Source organism: Schistocerca americana, chromosome 7 (genome assembly GCF_021461395.2).
Source record: "Schistocerca americana isolate TAMUIC-IGC-003095 chromosome 7, iqSchAmer2.1, whole genome shotgun sequence".
NCBI lineage: Eukaryota > Metazoa > Arthropoda > Insecta > Orthoptera > Acrididae > Schistocerca > Schistocerca americana.
Window position 1 is genome coordinate 437,919,761 of NC_060125.1, and position 10,455 is coordinate 437,930,215.

Consider the following 10,455-nt stretch of genomic DNA (forward strand, 5'->3'; position numbering starts at 1 on the left):
CACCGAATATGTCACTGATATTTTATCTTCTTGAAATTTAATCACACTCTTGACCCTTTCATTTATTTCAGTCATTGCTTCTTCAACGTATAGATTGAACAGTAGGGGCGAAAGACTATATCCTGTCTCACACCATTTTTAATCCGAGCACTTCGTTCTTCGTCTTCCACTCTTATAGTTCCCTCTTGGCTCTTGTACATATTGTACTCGTATATTACCCATCTCTCCGTATAGCTTAACCGAACGGGTGGTGAATTTTCTTTAGTTTTGCTTCCATTATCAGCTGCAACGTCAGAATTGGCTCTCTGGTGTCTTTACCTTTCCTAAAGTCAAACTGATAGTTATCTAACACATCCTCCGTTTTCTTTTCCATTCTTCTGTAAATTATTCTTGTTAGCAACTATGATGCATGAGCTCTTCATCTAACTGAGCGATAATTCTCGCATTTGTCGGCTTTTGCAACCTTCGGAATTTTCAGGATGATGTTTCTTCGAAAGTCGGATCATACATAGCCAGACTCGTAAATTCTGCACACCAACGTGAGTCGTCTTCTACCGCAACTCTTTGTTTCTTCTTCTATCACGCCATCAGACAAACCTTCCCCATTATAGAGGTCTTCAATGTATTCGTTTCACCTATCCGCTCTGTCTTCTGCATTTAACAGTGGAATACTGATGCCCCTCTTAATGTTACCACACTTGCTTTTAATTTCACTAAAGGTTGTTTTGACTTTTCTGTACGCTGGGTCAGTCCTTCTGACAGTAATTTCGTTTTCGATTTCTTCACGTTTTTCATACAGCAATTTCGTCTTAGCTTCCCTGCACCTGTGTTTGTTTCATTCCTAATAGACTTGTATTTCTGTATTTGCGAATGTCATTGAACATTTTTGTACTTTATTCTTTCATCGATCATCTGAAGTATTTCTTCTGTTATCCATGGTTTCTTCGCAGTTACTTTCTTTGTAACTATGTCTTTCTTATCATCGTCAGTGATTGTCCTTTTCAGAAATGCCTAGTGTACCTCTACTTCTTCTACTGGCTATTAATGGCGGAAACTTGCCATGAATACGTACAAGTGATAATTTGCGCAGTGGATATTTTAACGCTACTGAAGTCACCCTGACACTTATACGTACCCCAGTAGGAGTACGTTATTCTCATTGATTATCTAAATTGTCATGTGATAACCTAAGTATTTCCTAATCTTATCCTGTGGATACGATACAATGTCAGGATAAGCCGACAAAATCCTGTCCCGCTTTTGATGAATAAGTTATAAAATGTACACAAGAGACAAGATTAAGTTGTACAGGAAAATACTATGAACTAAAGGATAAATGCTGTGATTTTTAATATATTTATTCATCATTTATTCATCATCAAAACAAACTAAGTAAGGATTACATATCTCAGGTTCTGCCTGTATTAATACTGTCGCTTAAACTGTCTGGCTCTGCCCTATGATGTACTCGCGATATATGATTAGGAGCGGAATAATTGACATCCCCCGTGTACTAAATAGCAAGAACGAATTACTATCTCAATGAGCAGTGTGAAACCTCAGTGCAGAACGGAGTAGAACACGTGATTCACCAATATAAATTCACTTTCCCACACGCCGGCGCATAAGTAAGATCACCTTAATGATCAGAAGCTATAACCTCAGAACCTTTCACCTCACCGAGATAATAGCAAAATTGTGCTTCACCAAAATTACAGTCGAAGACATCCGTCGACTGCCGTGGACCTCCCAGACGACCCGCCTGCTCCACGACCCCGCAACGACTCTCCTTTCTTCCCTCCTCTTTTCGCTGCTCAAAGTCTTTTCTCCCCCTTAAATTTGGGTGGTGAATAATCTTTCCGGAAACCGCTCTTTTCTGAATGCCGACCAATGGCAGTTTAGAATCCAGATCGAAGTTTCTGGAAGTTCTTTATATGTCCATTGGAAAGAACGCGAATACCTGCTGCCATATGTTACTGGCAGGCCAGGCCGCCTTTTCTCGCCTGCCCGCCCGACACGCGTTCCCGTTTTGCAGGTGGTCCAGCTCACGGGCGGATCCCGGGATTAGCGCCGGAAGCGGCTGTGCCGTCCTATTGTCCGAAGGAATGTGTGAGCTTCCTGTGTCCTTCCGTTCTACCAAAAGTTTCACAGCTGTGCTTGTTCCCCAGTTACCCAACATGCAGACATTGTACAATAAATTAAGTGTACTAAACGATGTCAGTTGTGCTGTGTCAAAACGCACGGGGTACGTTCGCCCCTGCTGGTGCTGAGCGTCCTGCATGATAAATCAATGGTAACACCTGGTGGTCACGATAATATACGTGTATGATGTGGTAAAACCAAAATCAAATTGTGTTCTAGATGATACGAGAGCGTCTACGGAATAGCAGGTGGCGAGCATGCGCGACAGCAGCTATATACCATATCGCCCTCGCTGCATCCAGAGATGCCGCCTGAGCGACGCGTAGCAGCCGGCTATTGCAAAGAATCGACAACATCGATTATTATTACATTAATTGTTAAAAGTTGGAGTGGCGTGTTTGTTCGTTTTAAATGGTTCCTACTGTACAACGAAAAGGGTTAGTTAGTTCCCGGATAGACCTCTCACCGACCAAGTGGTGGTAGTGGTGTATATCAGGTCTGATCTTACAGCGTTTCACTGCTTGGTGTAGTGAGGCTACTCAGTTGACACCTAAGTCTTGGGAGAGTGCACGGAATTTTGTTGATTATAGTAGAGGCAACAGTTTCGTTCGTAAAATTTTCTGGGGTGAGTCCCGCTTGATCCTGATTTAATTGAGAAATTGGTTTGTTTGGTGCTGAGTTTTGTGGAATCGGTGTGACCGATATCCCGTTTGCATTGTATGTTGAGTGGTCGCGACGCGCCTAGAGGTAATTTGGTTGCTTGTCGTTTTTATTGAGGTGGTTTGGGTATTGTGCGTGTGTGTATCGAGAAGGGAAAGCCTCTAATACGTGTTGGTAGTTGTAGTTTCAAGACCACTAGCTTGCAGCAGACAGCGAATTGGCTCACAGAACGACGAACTGTTTCACTATACGGTGATGGTGTGCACGTATCACTGAATAGACAAGCGATAGTAAATTGAAGGAACCATTTAACTAGCTACACGTAGCTAAACCAAAACTTGATTCATCAAGGCGACGAGTGGCCGATTTAAATGTTAGGCAACTTAGCGGGTCGTGTGTGGTCAACGCCTGAAGCGGTCAAGATTTGCTTTTAAAATGTAACTTAAGGTTAGATGAAAAGTGGCGGTGACATTTAGGGTTTTTGTTTGATATTTTTTATTACTTGTTTCCTTATTGTGGGGAATGATAATATATTTGCTGGCACTCGTTCACTGGTGAAAACCAACGTGTATTGACATACCTACAAGGAAAATAAATCCAATTTTATTGGGGTTAAAGGAAACCATCCAGTCTATTTAATTGGTATATAGTGTGAATATATCTATATAATTTTCGGAAGTATAAACGGGTGAAATTCAGAGATTTTGATACAGTGGAGTCGATATCACATATAATGTGGTGTTTTTAAATGTACTTGGTAAAAGGTTCTTGAGAGAACGAAATTATAAATAATCTACTGAAAGTAGATCTTCTCAATAGTAAGAAAAGATTTTAATTAAGGGAAAAAGTTTTCAAAATGATGAATAAGTTTAATTGAAGTAATTGAATTATTTACGGAAAGGCCAAAGATTTTGGTACTAAGAAAGATTCGTTATTCTGTGACGCATGCGAAGTCAAGTCACTTACATATTATCGCTGCGTCGAGTTGGAAAAATATTTAAGGGAGAATTAAAAATGTTTTAATTCCTAACACACGTGATGGAAGTGTCCATAAACAGAATACTCATTTCAAGACGGTAGACAGATTGGCATTTTAGTACAAGTAATAAAATAATCCCGAGTTTATGTCAGAGTGCACGTACTGCGTTGTGAAAAGCTCGTTGCGAAAGACAACAATTGCTAGCTGGATGTCGCATTTATCATCGCGCAAGGTAATCAGTTACGGAAATTAAAGTAATTCGTTGCTCTAACGAAATCAGTATCGTAGACAACGAGAGTGGTTCATTAAATAGGCCCATTTATTCACTACTGCTTAACTTCAGTAATCATTGGTGTGTGAATATTGTTAAGTGATTATTTGTAGTTCTATCGTGGCTTGGTACGATTTCGGCGTCGTGTCTAGGCAGGGTGTTGTTCCCATTATTTGGCAGACAGGCTGTTTGCATGGTCAGCGGTTGAGGTGGCTGCAATATTAATTGTACTAAGGCTGATTTCGTGTCCGATTAGTTCATTACCAGTGTGATTGCGGCGCGGGCTAGATTCTTGTCGTCATCAGAGGCTCCTCTCCAATTGGAATCTTCTGCAATTAGATAGCGTTCTGCAGTCTTAACATCTATTTAAAATTAAGAAACTGTACCTAATTAAAGGTGTGGTGGTCGACTGGTGGCCTAAGTACTTTGCGCAACAGGATACTCTGCAGTAACGGCATAGAGACGTTGGTACAGTACGATCCCTTGTCGTCGTCAATCGATCTCGGGTACTGCCAGTCACGGACCAGTACACAGTCACATACAGTACATGTTTTTAATGAACGAGCACAAACCTGTCTTTTCTATCATTGAAGGGGATTACTTATATCGTACTGGATGTAAATGTGGTTTCTAAGTTGTAAAATAACGCCACCTTAACAAATGTGCATTTCGCTTCAACTGATCTGGCTACTGAGTTGTTCTTTATCGCAGTATCTATTCCCCCAGAGAACTTCAAGCGTATTTATTCATCCCTCAGTACTTCCGTATCCCACTTCTTAAAGAAATGATTCTTCCCGACTATTCTCTTAAACTTCAGCCCACTCCTCTTCATTACTACAACGTGATTTGAGTGAGTCTATCTGCGCCATGGTATGCCTTACAACCCAGTATCTTATTTCAAAATCTCTTCCTAACCATGATGTAATGTAACTGCAGTCTTCCCGTACACCTCATCCTCTTGTAACTCGAACACAGTATTCGCTATTACTAGCTGAAATTTATTGCAGAGCTCAATTAGTCTTTCTCCTGTCTCATGCCTGCTACCAAGCCCATATTCCCTCGTAACCCTTTCATCTACTCCTTCCCCTGAAACTGCATTCCAATCCCCAAGAGTATTAGATTTTCATTTCCCTTTACGTACCGAATTCCCGCTCAGTATCCTCATATACTTTCTCGATCTCTTCATCTTCGGCTAGCGGAGTCGGCTTTTATACTTGCAGGGCCGTTGTCGATGTCGGTCTACTGTCAATTCTGATGAGGACAACACTATCACTGAACTGTTCTCAGTAACTCACTCTCTGCCCTAGCCTACGAATCATATATCCCTTATACCATATTCTCTTGCTGTTGACTTTTTTATTTTTTTATTTTTTATTTTTTTTTAGTCAGAGGCTGGTGCAACTTCTCGTCCCGCAAACGACGCTTTAACACTCATGCCTCCCCCCGCCCCACGCCTGTCTGCCTGTCACTGTGCTGGTCCCTCACATAGGTACTAGGGAGAGTTTTTGTTTTTAGTTCACTTTCTTACTTTATTTTCTTAAATTTGTTCTTCATTTTTGTTATTTGTTTTCTGAAAAGAAAACTTGATAAACAAAAATTCCACAGTTCCTGGATTCAAAAGGAAACAATTTTTTTCTGTACGAAGACCACAATAAGAGAAGACTCCAGAGAGGAAAAAAAAAAGATAAGCTATCCAATTCCTTGACGATTAAAGACAAGGTGCAACATATTTGCTAATAAAGCGCGATAACATGGAAGCTCTGCCACTTCCAACGGACATTCACCATGTATTGGTGGAAAACAAGGGGGTCGGGATCGTTGTCACTCCTGACTAATACGATAGAATTAGTCTTGGTAAGAGGGGAAAACGGAAAAGTCTTGACACAGAAGAAGATAACCGAGAAAGCAGCTTCAGCTGATCGGGTAAGGAAAGCCAGTTGTCGGCATTTCCAGGGCCAGTGTTCTCGTCCACAAGAGACAAACTTGTGTAGTGAAGTATCACGTTGATGACTTGTATCGCAAAGACCAGTCGGACTAAGACCAATGCGATGGAGGTGTTCGTTGGTCGGGATCAGACTGAGAATTATCCTATACCACGATGAGGTGACTTCCATCGTGAGAATAGGAAGACTAACGTGAAACGACACTGGTTTCATACCAACTGCGCGGCCATTTCAACTGGGGAGAGGGGCGATTGTACTCCCCAATGAGGAAGGAAGGATCTGGTTATAAAGTGTGTCACTGAGAAAATGTCAGCTCCCAGAAAATTTATTACAATCTAAAATATACGTACGTGCCACAGTTTAGACTTGATACGGCCAACATAGGCAGGTGGAGTCAGACGTAAACAAGCGAGATGTAATAGAATGAGTTGCTCGATTACATGTTAAAACGGTACACCGTATAAACAGTAGTGAAGCTTGCACTTTGATATTGTGAAGCACCAACCCTCCAAGTACGGGTCCTTGCAGCCACTTCTTACCGAAGTCTAAAAATATTACTTTTCCAAAGAAAACGACCTGGAGATTTTCATCAATTTGTGTGCCCTCGTCGGGGAGAGCGGGAATATTTGCGCAACATAGTACTCTTTGCTGCAAATATAGAAATCTAAGATCCGCACTTTGTGAAGAAGACTAAGGGAACGGCGTTCGTGCTCACGAATTGCCCCTTGGAATTTGACGCGTCACCTCTCGCCAATTGATTGCAGCCATTTTCATCGTATAGAGCGATCCACTGTAATTCCCAACGATTTGTGGCGAGCAACAACCGTTGCCCATGAATGACAACGTGTTGAAAACCCTGCAATGGTAATATGGTACAATTCCGTTCATTAATACGGGCCCCAGAGAGAGAGAACAAAAGAAATCCAATAAGTCCTTAGCAAGGATATATCATCGACGTGACGTAGCAATATCATAACATCATCCGCATACGCTCGTACCCAGAAGGTTTCTCCTTACATCCTCCAGCCACTTGATTAATCAGTAATACAGAGAAGGAGAGGTTCTAAGGAAAAGACAAAAACCCACATGGACAGGGGGCTCCCCTGCGATAAGTCCCGTATGATGGTGATCTGGTGAGTAAGTTGTCCATTCGCTACGACAGATGCATCAATACCAGTAAAAAGATTGGATAATACCTGTCACGCAGTATGATTGATACCGGTTGCCTTGAGCACCTGCTCCAAGAAACCGCGACTAACTCGATCAAAAGCCTCTTTAAAATCAATAAAAAGCGAGGCTCCAGAGGCCGAAGTCGCTGCAGCGACCGAGACAATGTCGTGGCATTCGACTACAGAAGTCATAATCGTGCGCCCAGGCATACAGCTTTGGTGGACAGCAAGAATTTTCTCTAGCAGTATCGGCATACGGCTATTAACCACCCGGATGACAGTTTTGTAATCGAAATTAATTAGTGTGATCTGGCGGGATTTATCAGCGTCTATATGTCCAGTTGTCTTCAGAATTAGAACGATTTTACCAACCTTGAAGGGGGTCAGGAGTCAAACGCCCCTGTATCACCTCATTTACCTGTGAAGTAATGGTACCAGCAACAAGAGGCCAAAAAGCACATAAAATTCCTTAGGAATACCGTCCAGTCCCGGTGATTTTTGCGATGGTGAATCAACTATAAGGCGATATACATCATCGTAAGTAAAGTCACTTAGAAAGTCATCATTTACTGCGGGAGTAACCACGCAATCGAGGGGAGGAACAAACTTATCAGGGACAACCGTATCAGTAGCAAGTTCATCATGAAGATCGCTGTGGAAATGTCACGCTGGGATGTCAGTATGTGACCATCGGTATGAGTAAGGGACGTGATATATGCTCTTTTGTGGCGCTTCAGCGATAAAGTGGTATAACGAGGTCAGTTCATCTTGTAGGAAGGAGCAGGATTTTGATCGCACCCTGAATAGACTACTTGTGCGTTCTTATGTGCTGAGATAAATTCCAGTTATTCTAACAAATGTTTTGTACTTGAAGCGGACATTTTGTTATCAACTTCCAGCTAGCCAACAGTCAACTGTGCCGCCTAACACACTTACGGCTTACGGCTAACACTCGCCTTTTAAGGCGACTTGCTTCGAAACGTGACGTGACTAATGAGCACTTAGCTGCAGCCAAGCTAAGCATTATGTCCTTTCTTAGCGGTGAGTAGAAGTCTGCCAGTTGGGAGGTGGCGTAGGATCCCCGTTCTAAAAAAATTGTTCTTGGTAGCACTGGTCCTCACAGGTTATTATCGTCCAACAATCTCCCTCGAAAACAAAGCCTGCTATGGAGATAGCAGCATTTTTGTACAAACTACGCTATAGGAAATGGGTTAGCTGAAACAATGGCACAGTGAGAAATTGCAATTGAGAAGAAATATACAGATGTCGTAGACTAATGTCAGGAATTGTTGTAGAGATTTTGATTCAGTTTTGACTAAGATACACTAAGAGATTAACGTGGAAGGTTTTTGTGTATAATTTATAAGCATTTCGTACAAATTGTCTAAATTATGGTCAGTTAAAGTTAAGTTCTGAAAACGACTCCATTGCCACCTAATGAGTAGCCGATATGACTTGAGAGAGCAATAGCGACTTAAAACAAGCGTGATCCACTTTGCATGGAGTGTGGTGGTCTACTGGTTTCTGTGTCGCATAGATTTTTGTGGGCTTTACCGTTAACGATGCTGCAGAAGTTTATCTCAGTGGAAATCTACGAAGGTGGTATTCTTCATGAGAGAACAGAGTTCCTGACAACCCAGCAGCAAATACAAACTGAAGATGACTGGTTCAGTAGAGGTGTCCTGAATCTCTCGGTTTTGTGCCTTAATGGGCAATGTGTTCCTCTGTAAGATGGACGAGGATTACATTCCATCTGACTGCCTTGAGCTGTCAAGTGCCCCATTATCGACAGGCTCTAGACATGATACTGGACCTCGAGCCAGACTAAGAGCTGGAGGACAATATGAACCAATCAGATGTGAACGAGCAAGTTCTTACATGCTCTTTACATATTGACCAGTCGGGAGATTTTGGCCACTGGCCGTTGGTGTACTGTGAGAAACAACCCATGTCACCTATCGGATTACGAGAGATTATGAGTCGTCACGCAACCATCAGGCAGGTGGTGCTTATTTCGAATAGTTTTCGTCATTTACTTTTTATGGTGCATCTGAAATACCGACTAAAGCATCCGCTTAACCAGTTTGTCTCCCATATGTATGGCTTCAAGATTCATGCACTTGCATAAGCAGCAAGCAGCCAGCAATTTCAAGACCCCAACGATGATTTACAATAATGGGATATGCTAATATTTTTTCATCCTTTGGACGTTTCATGGTTTTAAGATCAACGTTTAATAGGTGTTTCTCCCGTGTATTTATAGCTTAATGTCACAGTAGGCTACCTAGTTACAGTACATTCATGCCGCATGTGTAATGACTGTTACTTCGAGGGAGTTTGGCAGCTGCTCTTTCTTGCTGGAAAGAAGGTTGTGAATTATATTTATTAGTGAATCATTAATTGTTCAATCAGAAGATTCTGTTGATTGAATCTTCCACATTTTGATGGGAAGTTAGCAGTTTCTTCTCTATGTTCTCTTTCACCTAAAACTTTCTATACTTTCTGTGAACTCGCCAATTATTTGCTGTTGAGAGGAAAAATGTTTGCATATTTCAGACATAAAGAATATTAGTGTATCATGCAACAAGGAGCTATACGTATGTTCTGATAATAGTTCGTTGTAATCAAAGAAAAGTGCTAGTATGACCATACTGAATAGTAGAATTGTTTAATTAAGAATCACAAAAGAGATTGTTTTTACTAACATCATTTTGCAGAATGTTTGATTGGCACTTGTCATGTGCCATTTTTCAAAGCATTGTGACGACATAATGTGGATGTAATATGGAGTACTTTACCGGTTAAATAAGGTGGAGGTTGCACAAAGATTTATAGTAAAAAGGGAGAGTTTAGATGCGTCAATTTTATGTAATTTCAACGATTGTTACACTTCAAATATTTCTTCTATAACATATAAAGAAAATTAAAGTAGTACGACTTTCTTATCGACGATTACTGTTGTGTCAGTGTACATCTAAGAAGAAATTAACGCATAATTATTACGGTCTGTTGAAATTATCTTGTTATAGATATGGAAGCCTAAAAAATATTGATCATCTAGTTCACAACGGTCTCTTCAGCGAAGCAGCTTATTTAGAAAGATTACTTATGGTAAAATGCAGTATGGAATCTTCTATGACAGAAAGCACAGAATAGTTTCTCATTAAATCAGGCTGACTTTACACTAAATTCCTACTTAGCTAGTGAATGATGTTTGTCCTTTTATAACAACTACACCTTGGATTTGGACCAAGATCACTTGTGCTCTAACTGCATTGCACAGTTATTCAG

The 10,455-nt window shown here is 41.1% G+C and overlaps 1 pseudogene; it reads left to right on the plus strand.

Moving 5' to 3' along the window:
* Positions 1–8,823: 8,823 nt before the first annotated feature.
* On the plus strand, positions 8,824–9,353 carry LOC124622988 (annotated as a pseudogene).
* Positions 9,354–10,455: the final 1,102 nt, after the last annotated feature.